Source organism: Lemur catta, chromosome 15, assembly GCF_020740605.2.
Source record: "Lemur catta isolate mLemCat1 chromosome 15, mLemCat1.pri, whole genome shotgun sequence".
Taxonomy (NCBI): Eukaryota; Metazoa; Chordata; class Mammalia; order Primates; family Lemuridae; genus Lemur; species Lemur catta.
The window spans coordinates 29,774,054-29,791,110 of NC_059142.1; positions in this window are offsets into that span (position 1 = coordinate 29,774,054).

Here is a 17,057-nt window from a genome sequence, read left to right on the forward strand (position 1 = left end):
CTACTTTCCATTGGATTTAGGGCATTTCACATGGGAGGCATGGGAAATACAGCTGAGTAGGAGAGAATAATTCTCCATAGTCTGAATTCATTTTCTCTGGCTGTTTTCTAAGACCATGCTTTTGATTAGCCAAAGTCCCACGGGTTCACATGAATCATCCTAGCTTGCCTGAAGTCCCAGTCCTCAGATGCAGAAGTCCACCCAAGGGGAAGTCGTTGCCTTCTCTTTCATGCATATCGAGTGCTATGGCATACTTATTGGCACTGGGCTTACAACAGTGAGCAAAACAAATATGGCCCCTTCTTTTGGATTGCTCATGATCTGGAGGAGAAGATAGTCAATAAACAAGCGATAAATATGTGATTCTAACTTCTCAAGCAATTCTTCTTTATATATCTGGTGGGGAGTAAATCAAATGGTGCTAATATCTTTTTTTTTTTTAAACTGCTTCTTAGTATTATGCATTACAAATAAGATCTCATTGTGAATGATTCTTCCAAATATCCCAAGGGTTTTGTTATAGTAAAGCACGATCACAGTGAGACCAAGTAAATCACAGTCCAATCACAGGAGCTGATGCTATGTTAAATAGCTGACACACCCTGAGAATCTCCTGAGAAGCAGCAGGACATGGTCAAATTTGCTTGGTTCTGTAGTTAGTCAGGCCTGTGTTTAAATTCCCATTCCTCCTCTTACTAGCTGTGTAGCCATGGGCAAGTTACTTAATCTCTCTTAGCATGGATGTATCACTTATCAAATAACCCAGGTGATCGTGTAGTTTTATGTGAGATAACAAGTGAGTGTCCATTAAATATCCGTTTTCAATCTTTTCCCTGAGTGAATTAATAAGTGACAAAATGGATTTTGAACCAAACAGTTGAAGAAGGAAACGGTTATGTAGACATTTTTGAAGTAAGCCTATTGCTCCATGTAATTACTAGATAATTTTTGCATTTATTCTAATTACTCATTAAATATTTAATTAATTCTTACTGTGTGCCAAGGCTACTAGCTCTGCTAGGTTACGGGTTGCAGTGATAAGTAGGACACAGTCTTTGCCTCTGTGGAGCTCTTTTTAAATTTTTTGTTGCCTTTGATTACTTCCTTTTTTTCTTTCTCTCTCTCTTTTCCTCCCTCCCTCCCTCCCTCCCTCCCTTCCTTCCTTTCTTTCTCCCTTCCTTTCTTTTTTCCACCAGTGGGCTTTTCACATGGGATCATGTTTTAGAAAGCATGATTAAAACGATGTTTGAAATTATATGGGAAGTGGTGAACATAGAGACGTAGAAAATGAAGGCAAAATAACGGGGCGGCCAGTTTTCCTTTCTTTATCCTTTGTTTCTTATATGAGGAAGAGCCCATAATTAGGACACTATTGCTATGGAGAGTGACTCTTACATAGAAAGGATCCAGGGAGAGTATTTGTTGTGTAGGAGCATTAATTACAACCATGTGGGCCAACAGCCTGTTGTGGAAATAATCCTTTTATTTGTGTAGCTCTTTACAGCAGTGCGATGTACCATCCTGGAAGCTGACCTGTGTTACTCTCTGCAGGGATGCAGGCCAGGGACAGTTTACAAGTCTATATTCTATGGTTACTCTAAACAACTGGTAACTGTGGTGGGTGAGGAAGAGGCAGGGGCTTTGCATAAATAGAAAAGCAAATGTATATTTGTCGGCATTGGTCTCTTCTCCTTTGCTTTTCTCTCTTTCCAAAAATAAAGTGCATTGTTCCCAGGGAGTGGAATTTGAAGTGGCAGCTGTCTGCCTGGCTGACTCCTTCCCAAAGAGCAGAGCCCAAGGAAGTAACGAGGGTTAACTTGAGTTTGTTCTGTCCTCCGTAGACACTAGGATTCTAGCTGCCAAAATAGCTGCATTCACAGGGCATGTGTCAGACTGAGCCAAAAATGCCCATTTGCTCCCACATTTAAAAGTGATGCATGAGCTCTGCAGGTACCTAGGTCCTTGGGTTCTATGCAAGTGTTCCTCCTCATTGGAAAGACTGCTCCAAAATAGTGACATTTGTAAAAAAAGAAAAAAGAAAGAAAGAAAAAAAAAGTGACATAGCACTCCTTCTTCTAAAAATCACTTGCTCTGGGTCAATAACAATTCAAATGGGGTTTGATTTTGATTATGCTATTGTTTGTTCACCTGTTAATCTGAGGGGCTAGCCAAAATTAGGCAGGTGGACGTGGACGTGGTACTATGCTATAGGGCTGGCTTTGAGCAAAACTCAGTGTGTACTAGATGACAGCTCAGGGCTGCTGATCTAAGGTTGTTTGCCCAGGAGAGGGGAAATTTTATTCAGGAAAATTCTGTGGTCAAAACTTAGGTGCATAATCAATGTTTCTGGAATTGAGGTACACTGATTTGACTTAATTCAACAAACACTGATTAAACCCTTTGGTGTAGCCAGCACACTAAGATATGTGGGTAAAATAATCTAGCCTTTCTTCAAATGGCTGTTTCAGTGATTTTACGTTAGCAAGAGTATGATGAAGGGATAGTGTGCATGTGATCCCGGGAGCATCGATCTCAGGTGGTGGTGGGAGAAAAGTTCCCAAGAGATGGCATTAGAGCTTGGGAAAAACAATTCTCAGCCACATTTTTTTTTTTATCAGGTGCTAGCTAAATGTGTAAGGGATAATGGAAGATGGCAGAACCTCCATCTGTCCATCCATCCATCTACCCATCCCATTTTAAAAATAGACTATATGCTATGTGTTGGGATAAATTATAATAACATATGTCTCTCCCATAAAAAGGGCATTTACTGGGTTGAATGGTAAACCTCCCTGGCTCACCCTCCCTCCCCCAACATATATTCCTAATCTCTGGAACCTGTGAATGTGTCCTCATTTGGAAACAGGGTCTTTGCATATGTAATTAAGTTAAGGATCTCATGATGAGATCATTCTGGATTATCTGGGTGGGTCCTAAATCCAGTGACCAGTGTGCTCATAAGAGACACACAGGAGAGACACAGGGAGAAGAGGAAAAGGCCATGTGAAGATGAAGGTAGAGATCGCAGTGATACAGCCACACGCCAAGGATGTCTGGAGCTACCAGAAGCTGGAAGAGACAGGATTCTCTTCTAGAGCTCTTGGAAGGTGCTACCAACTCCTTGATTTTAGGCTTTTAGCCTCCAGAACTGTGAGAGAGTAAATTTCTGTTGTTGTAAGCCATCAAGTTGTGATAAGGTGTTGCATTCGCTCTAGTCAACTAATACAGGGCATAAGCAGGTAATTTTATTCTGGAAATCCATAGATGGAAGTTAGCTCTTTCTGAGCTTTCAGAGGCCTTTATAACTTGTTTATTCACTTCTGCGAGCAAACAACTCAGGGCCACTGTGTGCACTGTTCTTAGTGCTGAGTAAACAAAGGGCATGTGCCCTGTGGAGTGATGTGCATAAAACCAGGGGAAGTGTTCTTCCACAAAAAGCACTTCTGTGGGGTGAGCTACAGGTTCTCTACCCTAACCTCAGGCTCCCTTAAAGAAAAGAAAGGCTATGGCTCATAATTTATGGGGGCCTGTGGGGAAGAAAACAAAAGGGTCCTTCCGTAAGTAGGCTGGTGTGTGCGGAATTTATGTGTAGAATTCCCTCTGCGGTTGCCAGCCCTGGGTTCGAATCCCTAGGAGCTGGAGAAGGTAAGTGTTGATGGTGGGTGGATGGAGACCATTGGGTGGAGTGGAGGGAAGGAGAGAATGTTCTGTTGGAGCAAAGACATCCCTATCAAGAGTGAATTTTCCCAAAGCTACTCTTTTGTCTTGAAGACTTGTTCAAATGTGGTCACTCTTTTATTTACTGGAACACTGATTTACTCTCATGAGATTAACAAGATGGTGCTGTGCTAGAGGTCATGATGGGATGGTACTAGAAGGCAAGAAGATTCTATTAGGAGCTGATTAGTCATATAGGGGTGGGGGGAGGCACAGACCTTGGCTCTGGGGAGCAATTTAAAGCCAGGCTTGTTTAGATCCAAATGAGATTGTATAGACAGACATGATAATATAGCTATAGATAGTTAGAAAAGGGAGGTCCCTGAGGCCCAGCGTGGCTAGGAAAGGCTTTCTGGGAAATGAGGGACTCAAGGTGGGTGTTGAGAGGTGGAGAGGATTTAGATGAGAGCAGATGGAGGTTCATAGTTCTTTCTCCCTACTTCCTTCTCTTCCTTAAGCCTGGGGTAGGAAGAAAATAGCATGCCTAAATGTCTACCATCAACAAGGATTGTTATCTGGAAGAGCAGATGAAACATGTCTTAGCTGGAACATCAAATTCTGGTTAAAAAAACCAATCTTGGGAGACAAGAAAAAAATTAAAAAAATATGTAGAAAATATAATTTGTGGCCAGATTGTGAAGGCCTTGAGTGCCTGCTAAGGTGTTTGTATGTGATCTGAAAGACAGTGGAGAGCCACTGCTGTTTCTTTTTTTCTTTTTCCTTAAAAAGAATAAAAGTTATTTTCCATCCTAAAAGTAATAATGCTCATTACAGGAAGTAGAATGATTATGGAAAAGAAGAAAAATAAATCATCTGTAATCTCTCCTTAAAGAAATGATTACTGTCACGATTTTTCCTGCATATAATTTTTTTAAATAGTTGCAGGAATCACATATATACTATTTTATATCCTGCTTTTTAATCTTACCATTATAACACAGGCATTTCCTGATGTTATTTCAGTTCTTCAGCCACATAGTTTTTAATGCCCACATCTAGGAGATGCACATTAAATTTACTTAATCTTTCCCCTGTGGTTGAATATTTGATTTACTAGCCCTTTTTCATTATTATAAATCATGCTGGGACAATCTTCTTCCGTATTTATGACTATTTCCTTTGGCTAGATCCCTAGATGGGGAATCACTGAATCAAAGGGCATGAACATCTTTAAGGTTCTTTGAACATTCTGCCAAATGGCTTCCTTGGGGGTTGTTGAGCTTTGGAAGTACGTGATGAAAGATGAATGTCATAGCTGAGGACAGTCAGGGCCAGGCCAGAGAGAAAGAGCATTCCAAACATTCTAGCAGGAAGAGACATTCTGGAGTCACCGAAGCCACAGCCCTGGTGATGTGCTGTCCTGATATGAAATCATTGCCAGCGTCCTTGCCATTTATAGAAAGCCAGCTTTGAGTTCTTCCCTGCAAGGACAGTAGTGCTCCAGGCACACTGACCTTTTTCTCTGTTCCTAGAGCACCCCAGGCTCACTTCCACCACAGGACCTTTGCATTTGCTTTGTTCCTCTGCTGGGAGTGCTCTTTCTTCAGAACTTATCATGCCTAGTGCCTTCATATCATCCTCTACTTCCAGCCACTTCTATCAAGTTTGTTCTATTTATAGCATTTATTATTGCTGACCCATAGTCAACATTCAATAGGTATTTGTAGAATGATGGAAGTCATTCACTCATTTGTTTAATCTATGAATATTTTCTGAGGGCCACTTCAAAATATTCCCATTGCTTTTCAGATAAAAAGCAAAATACTAATGTAACCTATAGAACTGGTCCAGAACTGGTCCCTACCCCACCTCTCCTGTCTTATCTTGAATCACATCTTGCCTTAGTCTATGTACATCAATTATACTCATTTTCTTTACGTACTTGAATGTGCCACGCTTCTTACTGCTACAGGGACTTTGCACATGCTGTTCCCTCTTCCTGAAACATACTTCTTATTTTTACCTCATTAACTCCTATTCGTTTGTCAGATCTCAGATCAATAGCACTTCCTTGGAAATCTTCCCTGACCCCTTAAACGAGGTCAGATTCCTCTATTATATAATTTTTTTTAGTTTCCAAAAATTGTCCCCAATGAACCACATTTCATGCCCTTTCATGGTTCCCCATTTCTTTAATCTACTCTGGCCCTCTGACTCATTTCACTGCCCCCTCTCAGAATCCAGCCACCCTGCTGTAAGAAGTCCAAGCCACAGGGAGAGGACATAGGTAGGTGCTGTGGTTAAAAGCCCCAGCTCGAGGTCCAGCCAAAAGCTAGAATCAACAATCATGTTGAGCTTTCATGTGCCTCCAGCTCCAGCTGCCCTTTGACTGCAACTATATGACTGAGCCAAAGTCAGAACCACCTAGCTGAGCCGAGTCAGTCCACAGAATCATGAGAAACAAAAATAAAGGTTTGTGTTAAAACACCAGTTTTGGAGTTATTTGTTACGCAGCAATGGATATCTGAAACACACAACATTACATTGCTTAGAATATGTCATTCCTCTCCTGTGGAGAGCTGTGACTGTGTGTTTCTTGCCTGATTATTTAATTAATGGTTCTCTAATGATTCTTTTCTTACTAGTCTATAAGCTTTATGCAGGCAAAGACCATATTGAATATATATTTTGTTTTTACTTTTGGGTTTTGTTTTGGCTGAGCCAGTTGTCACTTCATGGCCACCAAAAAATGTTTGGGGAACCTACCATGGTGTGAATTTCAGGAGAGGGAGGGTTTTGCTTTCCAAACAAGAAAGCTGGAAAGTCAGATATTCCCTTTTTGCTCCCTGATGGACAGGGAATGCCACGTGCCCTGAGCACAGCCAATCGGATGTTCCTGCCTGTGCCATGAAATCTGGAGCTAACGATGCAGAGAAGCAGGGACGGCTTAGGATTCAGTCTGGGAGCCCTAGTAGCAGCATCTAGTGTCCAGTTGTGGCAGCACTGACACCCTAACCGACTCCTCTGAGGTGTAACCTTGGCTGTGCTTTGGTGGCCCAAATTCCCTTAGTTCCTGTCTAACCATTTTACGAGTTGGTTCTTCAAACTGGCTGGTGGTCCTCTGGTCTACTTTTTAGCCTTCCAGAAATTTTCTTTACACGTAGGTTAGCCAAAGTTGCTTTCTACTGTGTATGACCAAGGATGCTGACTAGTTACATAGTACCCAGCATGGTAACTAAGGCATGAAAGGTGTTTAAGAAGTATTCTTAAAGCAATGGATGAGTATGTGTCAGGGACCCAGGTGGATATCAGCGATTCTAGGATAAATAAATCTCTAATTCAGAGAAGCTTATATTTTACTAAGTTATAGATAAGCAAAAACAATAATTATAGATAAGTACTGCAAGAATAATAGAAACAAAATTATGGAAACTAACTATATCTAGGAGAGGGAGGAGGATAGGATCCCTTTGAGTTATGTCAGTGAGTGTAATTAGAACAGCAAATGTTTATTTGTTGACTGAATGGATGAATAAATAAATGCAATGTGGAAATAATGTATATGAAAAGATTTGTCAATTGTAGAGTGCTGCATAAGTGGAAAGTACCATGCTTAGACTAACACTGGATTTCTTAAGACTATATTGCAAATAGAAAACCCAAGGTAAACTAGCTTAAGTAAAAAGAGAATTGATTGGCTCATATAGCAGAAAAGTCCAGGGAGTATAATAATTTCAGGTGTCTGAGTATTCTTACCAAGATCTTCTTGGCTTTGATTTTACTTGGATTGGCATCATTCTCAGGTTATCTCTAAATGGTGGCTCCCATTTAAGATGTCCCTGTCTCAGGTTCAGGCTCAGAAGAAACAAACAAAAGAAGAAACTGTTTCTGGTTGTTCCAGCATAAAAGCTTGTGGTTGCATCAATTGGACAAGATTGGCCTTGTATAGATAATACATATGATATATATGTTACTCAAATTGGCCTGACCTAGTTCATGGGTCTATCCCTGGAGTTGGAGTAGAGGCCAGCCCTACAGCAGCTACTAGTGGTTCGGGTCATGGGCACTGAAAATGGTCAAATCTTGGTTCTGCCACTTAAGGGAAAATTACGTATTTATCTCTGTGTTAGCTGAGACATCTCTCAAATGGGAATTATCATAGTACCTACATCAAAGAGTTGGTGTAAGAATTAGATCCATTAATATATGTAAAATGCTTAGCCTGGCACATGGTAAGAGCTTAAGGCATGCTAGTTATCATTCTTAGCTATTACTTCATGCCCTGAGAATAGGGAAGGTATGGTTTCCAAAGGAAATTCAGGGAACTGTTACCAGAAGAGGGTATGAATGAATGCTTGAAAGGCAAAAACAACAAACGTCCACTACATTTCATCCCCAAGTTCTAAACAACCAACCAGTGGAGGGAAGAAGCCAATAATCTCTTGCATGCAGCCAGCTAGGATTCACAGCTGCCTCTTGGTGTCAGTCTTATCCCCCTAGGAGAAGTTCCAAAGCGCAATCATGCCCACCTGATCAACACCCAGCAGGGCTGAATGTCTCCCTGGCAATCAGTCCTCATTTTTCTAGGCTTCACCTTTGGGGCAATCTTAGAAAATTCATGCCCTGGCCAGCCCGAGTGCATATTAAAACCATTTCAAAATGTTGGAAGAGGAAGTCTGCATGCTTAATGTGTAATTTAGCTGAAAGAACTGCAACAACTTGCATTTTGGTATGTTCCTCATTTTGCAAATGAATGTTATTTTCATAATGGACCATAATGGCTCCCTCGGAGTTATTCTGGTCTGTCATATTAATGTGGATTATGGTGCTTTAATAACAGTTGACTTTTGACTCTTTGGGCTGTGCATCCTGGTTGTCTGGCTGCTCATATATCAAATCATCAGTCATTATTATTCTCATAAATTAATATTTATTCCTTATTTCATTACTTCTATGGGATGAGCAGGAACCTGAATAATATATCAACAAGCCCCAAGCTATGTCAAAGGCTTGCAGTGACAAAGGACTGATTTTTTAAGTCCTTCCAAAATTCTAGTCCAGGAAGCATAGTGTCTATATTGGTTAATTTTGTCTGAGGTCTTCTCTATGTCTTCATCGTTCTTCTCTTCTCTTTGGAGACAGATTCAAGAGATGGTCCCGACTTCTAATTTTGCTTAGCTCGATCTGTTTCATGATGGGGTGCTCACATCATAAAATAACCGGGTAAGAAGGATATTCAAGAATTCCTGGAGAGCACCTTTGGCAGAGAACTGGTTTTGAGCTAGGTTCCTGGAAAGAAAACATAAACCCTTTAAAAAAATTTCTTAAAGGAGTGCTAGAAAATCCACAGACCCTTCTGTGCTAAGCGTCCAATACCACTGCTTGGAGACACCTGGGGGGTGGCTGTGACAATCTACAGCTGTTGGGTGCCTGTGACACACTCTTCTGCTTAGCATACAGCAAGATTTAAGGCTTCCTTTGGTCTCCTGGTGCAGTATCTCGCGAGTTCTAGACTCGCTGCTAGAGGGTAACCACCAGCTTCTCTCTCCCCAGTATGCAGACCTTCTACCCTCCAGTGGGAACTGCTTCCACAAGCCCCGTTCTAAGTGGCACCTCTCATCATGTCCTGCTTCTCCTGTTGCCACCTACCTCGGTCTTAACCTCCTGTAGGACAACCATTTATTTTACATATTCCAGACAGACTCAATATCAAATGTTACATGGCTTTGTTACAATATGTGTCAATCTCTATACACATCCTAGGTTTGGACTAAATGGTCACGTGATTCTCTCTTCATTAGCGCCATTACTGAACAGTCCACAGTTGCTGCCCCATGGGACAGTAGACAGCATGGTCAGCAGGGTCAGAGAGACCACAGTTCTCATCTCAGCAGGACAAACTTACTAGCTGTGCAGTTTAGGGCAGCTGACATCACCTCTCTGTTCCTCAGTGTCCTCATCTGCAAAATGGGCATGCTCATATATACTGCAAGGGGCTTTGTATGAAAATCCAATGAGACCATGTCAGTAACACACTTTGCACACTGCTGGGCACACAGCAGACTTGCAGTAAATGGTTGTTGTTACTCTTTGCAAAATCATTCAGGAAGACAGGAGGTAGATTTGTCTGGTCTGTGGAGGACACTGGTGCCTAGTCTCCTTTTCTAAGCTCCATCGGATCCTTCCCTGTCTCTTTCTTTTCCTTCCTTCTTCCTCAGTCTCTAGTTTCCACCTTTTTCAATCCCACCCACAGCTTTGAGAAGATGGAAGAGGATAGAGCTGTTTATTTTGAGACTAAATTCAACATTGACCCTCAGAAAAAACAACCCCTGCAATATGCTCTATTACCACATAAGCGTCACATTTAAACAAAGCCTTTTGGCCTGAACTGAAAATTACTGTCCCGCTGGGAGGCATAAACTGGAGGGGCTGCCCGCGTGGAGGAGGGACGCGCAGCAGCTGGCAGGGCTGTGTCCGAGGGAAGGAGAAGCCGAACTCCCTGCTTTATGCATTGATTTCATTTGGAAAATTGTGCTCCCCTTTTTCCCTCCACAGACAGGGGAACAATAGCAATCTGTTAAAATGTTGGAGAGCAGGAAAGCAACTACTATATGTTGAAATTAATAAGACCCCCATTCATCTACCAGCTAGAGGATTCTGTTGGGACTGCAGAAAAGTCAGATGATAGAGTCTAAAAATGGTATGTGGATATGACTCTGCATAAAGAAATACCAAAAGCCAACCAAACAAATAACAGTGGAGCAGAGACACTTCCCTTTGCGTGGGTGAAATAATTTTAATTTTAATTTTAATTTTTTTTTTTTGAGACAGAGTCTCTCTCTGTCACCCAGGCTAGAGTGCCGTGGTATCATCATAGCTCATTGCAACCTCGAACTCCTAGGCTCAAGTGATCCTCCCATCTCGGCCTCCCAGAGTGCTAGGATGACACATGTGGGCCACCTCGCCCAACCTAATATTGATAAAAAGCAGGCATTTATTAAGCACTTTTAATGTACCAGGCATTGAGCTAGGTGGGGGCTTCATATACATGAATTCATTTAATTCTTATAACCACCCTACAAGGAAGGTACTATTTTTATCCTCAGTTTTGCAAATGAGGAAACAGGCACAGAGATGTTCAGTAACTTACCGAAAGTCACACAGTCTGTGATTTGAGCCCCACCATTCTGGCTCCAGAGTCCATGCTCTTCATTCCCTCCTGTACTGCCTCATTTGGTGTGAGATGCAAGTGAGTTTGCACACACTGTATGTGCACGTAGCTGGGGACACTGAACAAACCCTTGTAAAACTGCATGGATCTCTCTCTAGTGGACCTGGCACCATGTTGTCTTTGGTAGATTATGGTTATTTGCATGCATGTTTTGTCATCCCCTTAGACATTGTCAGATCCTTGAGGACTTTTCAATTTCAGTGTTCCCTACAGCCCCAAACGCTGCACCTGGCACAGAGCAGGGGCTCAATGATTGTGTGTTGAGTTGAGAACAGGTAGATGCTAACCAGGGTGATGCTGATTGTAAATGTGAACCAGACATTGCAGGGAAGACGGAGACCAGTGATGGACAGAGAGACTGGAGAAAGGTCTGGGGAAGAGATGGGAAAATTCAGATGGAGGGCTGAAGAGAGGGTGCTCAGGGTGGGGAAGACACATGAGAGAAGGACAGAAGTAGGAAGGAAGGTGGTGTGGCAGATGCTATAGGGATATCTGGTCAACCAGAGTGACAGCTTCAACTTGGTGCAGCCGGTGGTGCCCTGGGATGGCGCATGGGGAAGGCAGTGCTTTCAGGAGCCTGGGGGGCCAGTATGGCCCAGTGGTTAAGTGCGTGGAATCTTGGGGTCAAATCTCAACTCAGCCGTTTTCCAGTTGTGGGATCTTGAGCAAGTCACAAGCTGCACATCCCTCTCAGGGTGCTCAGAGATTAAATGAGATGATGTGTGGACAGTGCCTAACAGTTGACAGTGTCAACTGCACTATCTGAAACCATGAGGTGCAGGATGAACTGAGGAGAGAGACTGAGTGGGGTTGGGTGGAGGGTGAGTGAAGGGCAGGGCAATTACAATAACGACAAGAAGAAAATTTTAATATTTAATGGGGGCTTTACACTTAGGCACCTCGTCACGTAATGACCCAGGAGGTGAGTACTTGTCCTACAATCACACAGGGGTTCAAGCCGATTTGGGTCACATGCGCTGTCTGGCTCCCAGGTGGACAGGCTTCTTCCTACCATATCTTGCTGACATGGCTCAGGATATGAAGGAAATTTCACTGGTGCAAACATCCTTAGGCTGCAACTGGGGAACACCAGATAAGTGTGCTAACTTTCTGGAGGTCTCTATTTAACTCCTTCTGTCTTTAAGAAACATACAAGACTCCCTGCCCCTACCTCCCAGAGATTCTGCCAAGCCCACCTGCTCCTTTTCCTCCATAGAATCACCATCTTCTGTGTACCCCGTTAACTGAGAAGCTTTGTGTCGAGCTTAACTTTCTGTAGTTTGTTTTATGTTTTGTTGCCATTTCCAACCAAATTTATAACTTTTTAAAAAAATTTCTAGGAACCGTAGGTGAGCTCCAGGAGGGCAGGGGTTTTTTGGCTTGTTTACTGTTTTATCCTCTGCCTAGAACAGCTCCTGGCACGTAGTAGAGGCACAGTAAACATTTGTTGAATGAATGAGCGTGCTTCTTCAAACCACGCATACCTCCCCGGGAATGCTGTGTGTCCCTGGCACACGTGCAGACAATGGTAGCTGGTACTATTAATATTTTTGTGGCAATCAACCCACTCATCTCCCCCGCCTCACTTCCTGCAGCCCCAGTTCAGTAGCTAGACTGTCCATTCTGTTCAGTCAGTGTCCTGGGATCTTTAGGATCTTTTGTGTCTTATTTCTGAGTTTTGTAAGGGGCACAGCATGGAGTCGGCGCTCAGTCAATACTGAGAGACTGATCTGTTGGTGTCATGCAAGTGTGTGTATGTGCATGTGTGTGTGCAGGTGGACACGGGTGTGGTTTCCATACCAGCCTGCCTTCCATGGGGCAGGAGGATGTTTGCTGAACTTAGTCAGAATGGCTGGGACTCAGGACTCTTGGGTTCTCTTCCTATGATTCATGGGCATTCTGGGGAAGTCTGTGAAGCCCTTAAACTGTGGTGAAAGCTGGTATTTAAAAAAAGAGGATGACTTCGTTCCCTGTTCCTCTTTGTACATTTTTCCACTAGCACACAGGCTCCTCCAGGAAATTTTGGATCTTTAGCCATCCTTAGAACAAGTCATTTTATTATTAGTATTTATTTCTACTTTTTTTTTTCATAAGCTGTCTACTAATTAGGGATTTGCTTGTAACATTTCATTCATTGTTTTGACACTCACTTACTCTGCCCCTACTGTGTGCCGGGCACTGGCTGGAAGGACAGAGACGACACACATCTCTGCCCCTGGGGGGCTCCTGGGGTGAGATGGCTGACGAGGGGCTGGGAGCAGAGATCTGGAGGAGCGGTGTGGGAGGGTGGGGCAGGATGAGGGTCGGGGATTCAGGGATGGTGTCCAGAGGCGGGAGAACTCTCTGAAGGAGAGCTCGCAAGGTGCCAGGAATCATGCTAAGCACGTTATAGACATTATCTCATCCACGCCTCACCGCTCTATGAGGTAAGTGCTATTATCCCTGTTTTTGTGTGTCCTCGGATGAATTACTTCACCTCTCTAAATCTTAGTTTCCTCATCTGTAAAATGGGATCTGTAAAACCTCAGAAAGTTACGGTGAGGATTACGTGTTTGAAAATGTATGCAAGGTATTTAGCAACATGCTAAGTTGGCATTACTAGATGGCTTATAAATGTTACCTACTGGTATTATCATGCTGGGGAGTGAGGGGGGAAGGGGTGAATGATTTGTTCAAATTCCCTTAGAAAGTAAGGACCCAAGCAGGATCCTGTGCTCTTGGATGCAGCCCATACCACTTGCATGTCTGCTTGGGAGTGCAGGAAGGGTTTGGACAGTTTTTTTCTGGATGGAAATGTGTATTACCGAAAGATTTTTCAGCAGGGGTGGCCACCCTATACCTCTTAGTCTATGCCATGACCCCATTCATAGTAGGTATGCTAGTTACCTGCTTAATCTCTAAAACGGACATGGTCACCTCCTTCCCTGGCTTCCAGACACGGAAGCTCTTGTTCTAACGCGTCCTCTTTCTTTTGCGTTGTCAAGGAGTTATCTACAGTGGAAATCATGAAGCCAACAGAGGAGAAGGGATTCTGACCATGGAGTTTCTGGGTGGCAAATAATTAAAAGAAGTCATTTTTACAGGAGGTGGGTGGAGGGAAAGAAAAGAGCAAAAAAAAAAAATAAATAAAAAAATAAAAAAATTAAAAAAAAAAAGGGAAAATGAAAGCAATCCATTTCTGGCTCTGGTGCTGATAACTGAAATCATTTTTTATCCTCTGTACAGAGTCACCACCAGGCTCTTCTTGGAGCCACCTCCCAGGGCAGTTGTAAGGAGCCCTGATAAAGATTTATGTGGGTTGTTTTCTTTCCCCAAGCCTTTGAAGATCAACAGAGGAGGTAATGTTTACGGTTGGTTGGTTAACCCTATGGCTCTCTGGGGTCTCCTTCTGTGACCCCCGGGCTGAGTCTCCAGGCAGGAGGCAGCAGGCCTGGGCTGCCGCATCTGGGGAACTGGCTCTCTAAAGGCTGGGGTTGGAGACAATTTCAGGCCCAATATTTCTGGAGACTTTGCTCACCACAACAGCGTCATCCCAGCAGAACGCCCCCAGCATCTTCGGAATAGAACCAATTCATCCCACAGGGGAGTGAACGCTTGAAAATCAGCGTCAAGAGGGAAAAAGAGGTTGGGGGGTGATGCTTAGAAGGCTGGATTAGCAAGACAGGAATAGATGAATAGATTTGGCTCTGAAATGTCTAATCCTGGTCAGGTGAAGGCAGAGTTGCCCAGGGTTCTCTGGTGTGAAGGATGTTATAGGAAGATATGTATATGTTTAAAAAATAAACAAATCTCTGCTTTATTTTTTTAATGTTAATATTTTCCTGGCATTGCCGGTTAGTATTACTTGTCTGGGTGTCCTGAACTTCATTTCTGAGACCCAGCTGAAAACCCTGGACAGCTGGAGGGAGGCAGACACCTTGGAGAACCGAAATATTTGGTATGCCTTTCCGACCTTATTAAAAAACCAATCCGTTTGTTTTTTTTTTCACATGTTCCTCCACATCCTAGGATACTACTAAGGAGGGAACATTGGAAAAACGTGTCTTTTGGAGTTACGTTGGCCAAGAGTTCAGGGAAGCAGAGGGTTTTAGTTCTTTGCCTCATGCAGGAAACTCTGTAAATTTAAAGCTCCAAATCTTGCATTTCTAGCAGTGGGGCTCTCTAGAGTTCTTGCTCTAAATAACAGTCACAGGGATTCCTTTGAGAACTTAAGCTCAGGAGAAATGTTAGTTTACCCATTTATTGATTCATTGGTTCATTTTTCAGTCAGTGAACTGGCCACAAGGTACTCAGTAAATTTGCAAATCATGTCAAAGATCTCAGCGAATCCATGGAAGTCATTTCCCACTTGTTATGGCTGAGGAAACTGAGGCACTGTGAGTTTGAATAACTGGGTGCACAGCATTTCTGACTGTCTGCATTCCTCTGGGCTGCTTTCCCCAGAACCTGTACTGGAACAATCCTAGACTTGGGAGCCAGAGGACCTGAGCTCCTATGTCTTCCACTTACTTCAAGTGGGGCCTTGGGCAAGTTATTTAATTTCTTCAAGCCTCAGTCCATTCATCTGCAGAATGGAGACAAAAGCACTGATACCAACTTTGCCAGGGTTGTGGTGAGAGTGAAACCAGACAAGGTCTTCAGGGTCGTGTATGAATAAGTTTTCTATTGGGGAGTACGAGTATTGGCATTATTAGGTTTGCTCTCGTCCTAGGGTCCCAGAGGAGTGCTGCAAGGTGCCAGAGAGCCTAACTGGCCTTTCAAAGGTGTAGATCCCACCTTGGGTGCTGTGCTTTCTGTATTGGGCAGCGGTGGTCTTGAGAGCTGTCAGCTTTGGTTTCTCCACCAGGAGGTAGAAATATTTAACATAACACGGTGACCTCATCAGGGGCATACCAGATGCTATCATCCATAAACAGCCATTTATTCAAGTCGAGCAGGCCCCACATGCCACAGGTAAGCTGGGGAAAAAGAGATTGAATTGTTCAGTCCTGCAGGAGTGGAGGTCGAATAGAAAAGCAACACAACCCTTACTCATAACTTCCAATTGCTGCAAGTGTTTTTTTTTTTTTTTTAAACAGGTTAAACAGGTTTTCCATTGGAAAGGTGTGGAACAGACCCTAAGCAGGACAATGACAAAATTTTCTTTTTTAAAAAATTGTCTTCCTCCTACCCTTCCCCAAACTTGCTCTCATCTCAAACCATGATACTCCTGACTCCACATTTTAGCATTCATCGATTGCTGCTCCTGTTTCCCACCCCTGAAGGAACATGGAAGGCACAAGTGAGCCTGATTCAACTCTGTAAAGGCACACTCTTCCGAAATGAGCAAAAATATTCCCACTTAATAATGTACACAAAATATTTATGAAATGAGACGGGAGAGATTCAGAAGTTATCGTGGGAGCTGGAAAATGCATGTGAGAGCATCTCTGATGGTTTTCTTTGTGATTGCCATTTAAAATGTTATGTGTAGACATGTTCTTGCTCCCTCCCTGGAAGGCCCCCGACTCCCCACCCCCAGCCCCAGCTGCACACGCACACAAGAACCCACATATATATGCATGCACGCTCTGACCAAGGAATCCAGCAAAACACGGGGCTGTTCTTTATAGGCCAGGGAGCTTGTTGTTTTAGTCTGTTGTTTTCATTTCTGTGCACCTGCACCCCTTGCCTAAGACCCCCGCCACATTGCCCCCACCTTGGCCAACAACATGGGATGTGTGTTTCTGAATAAGTCACACATTATGCAATTTGGTTTCCTCAGGAATTTGGTAGGAAAACTCTGGATCCCCATGAATTGGGCTTAATTGCATCCTTTAGGTCTTGGGCATATTTCACCTGCCTTGGGTTTGCTCTTTGGGAACTCCCCGGTCCCCATTAGTTCCCTTTTTCCCTCCCTACCCCCAGGAGCTGCATGCATAATGAGGTTGAGGTTTCTCCCATTAGCAGGGCAATGAGCTGGGTATGTAGGTGGTAAGGACAGCCTAGGCTGCCCTACATTCTTGTGGCCAAAGGGTGGGTAGAGAGTGGGCTCCAGGCTCCATGTTGATGAAGAGGTATTTCCATGTATTTGATGTCCAGCCACGATGGAACCCTCTTTGCAAATGCTAAGTTACCAACCTGGTCAATATGGTACAAATTATCAATAGCAGCAGGGGGAATGTTGACT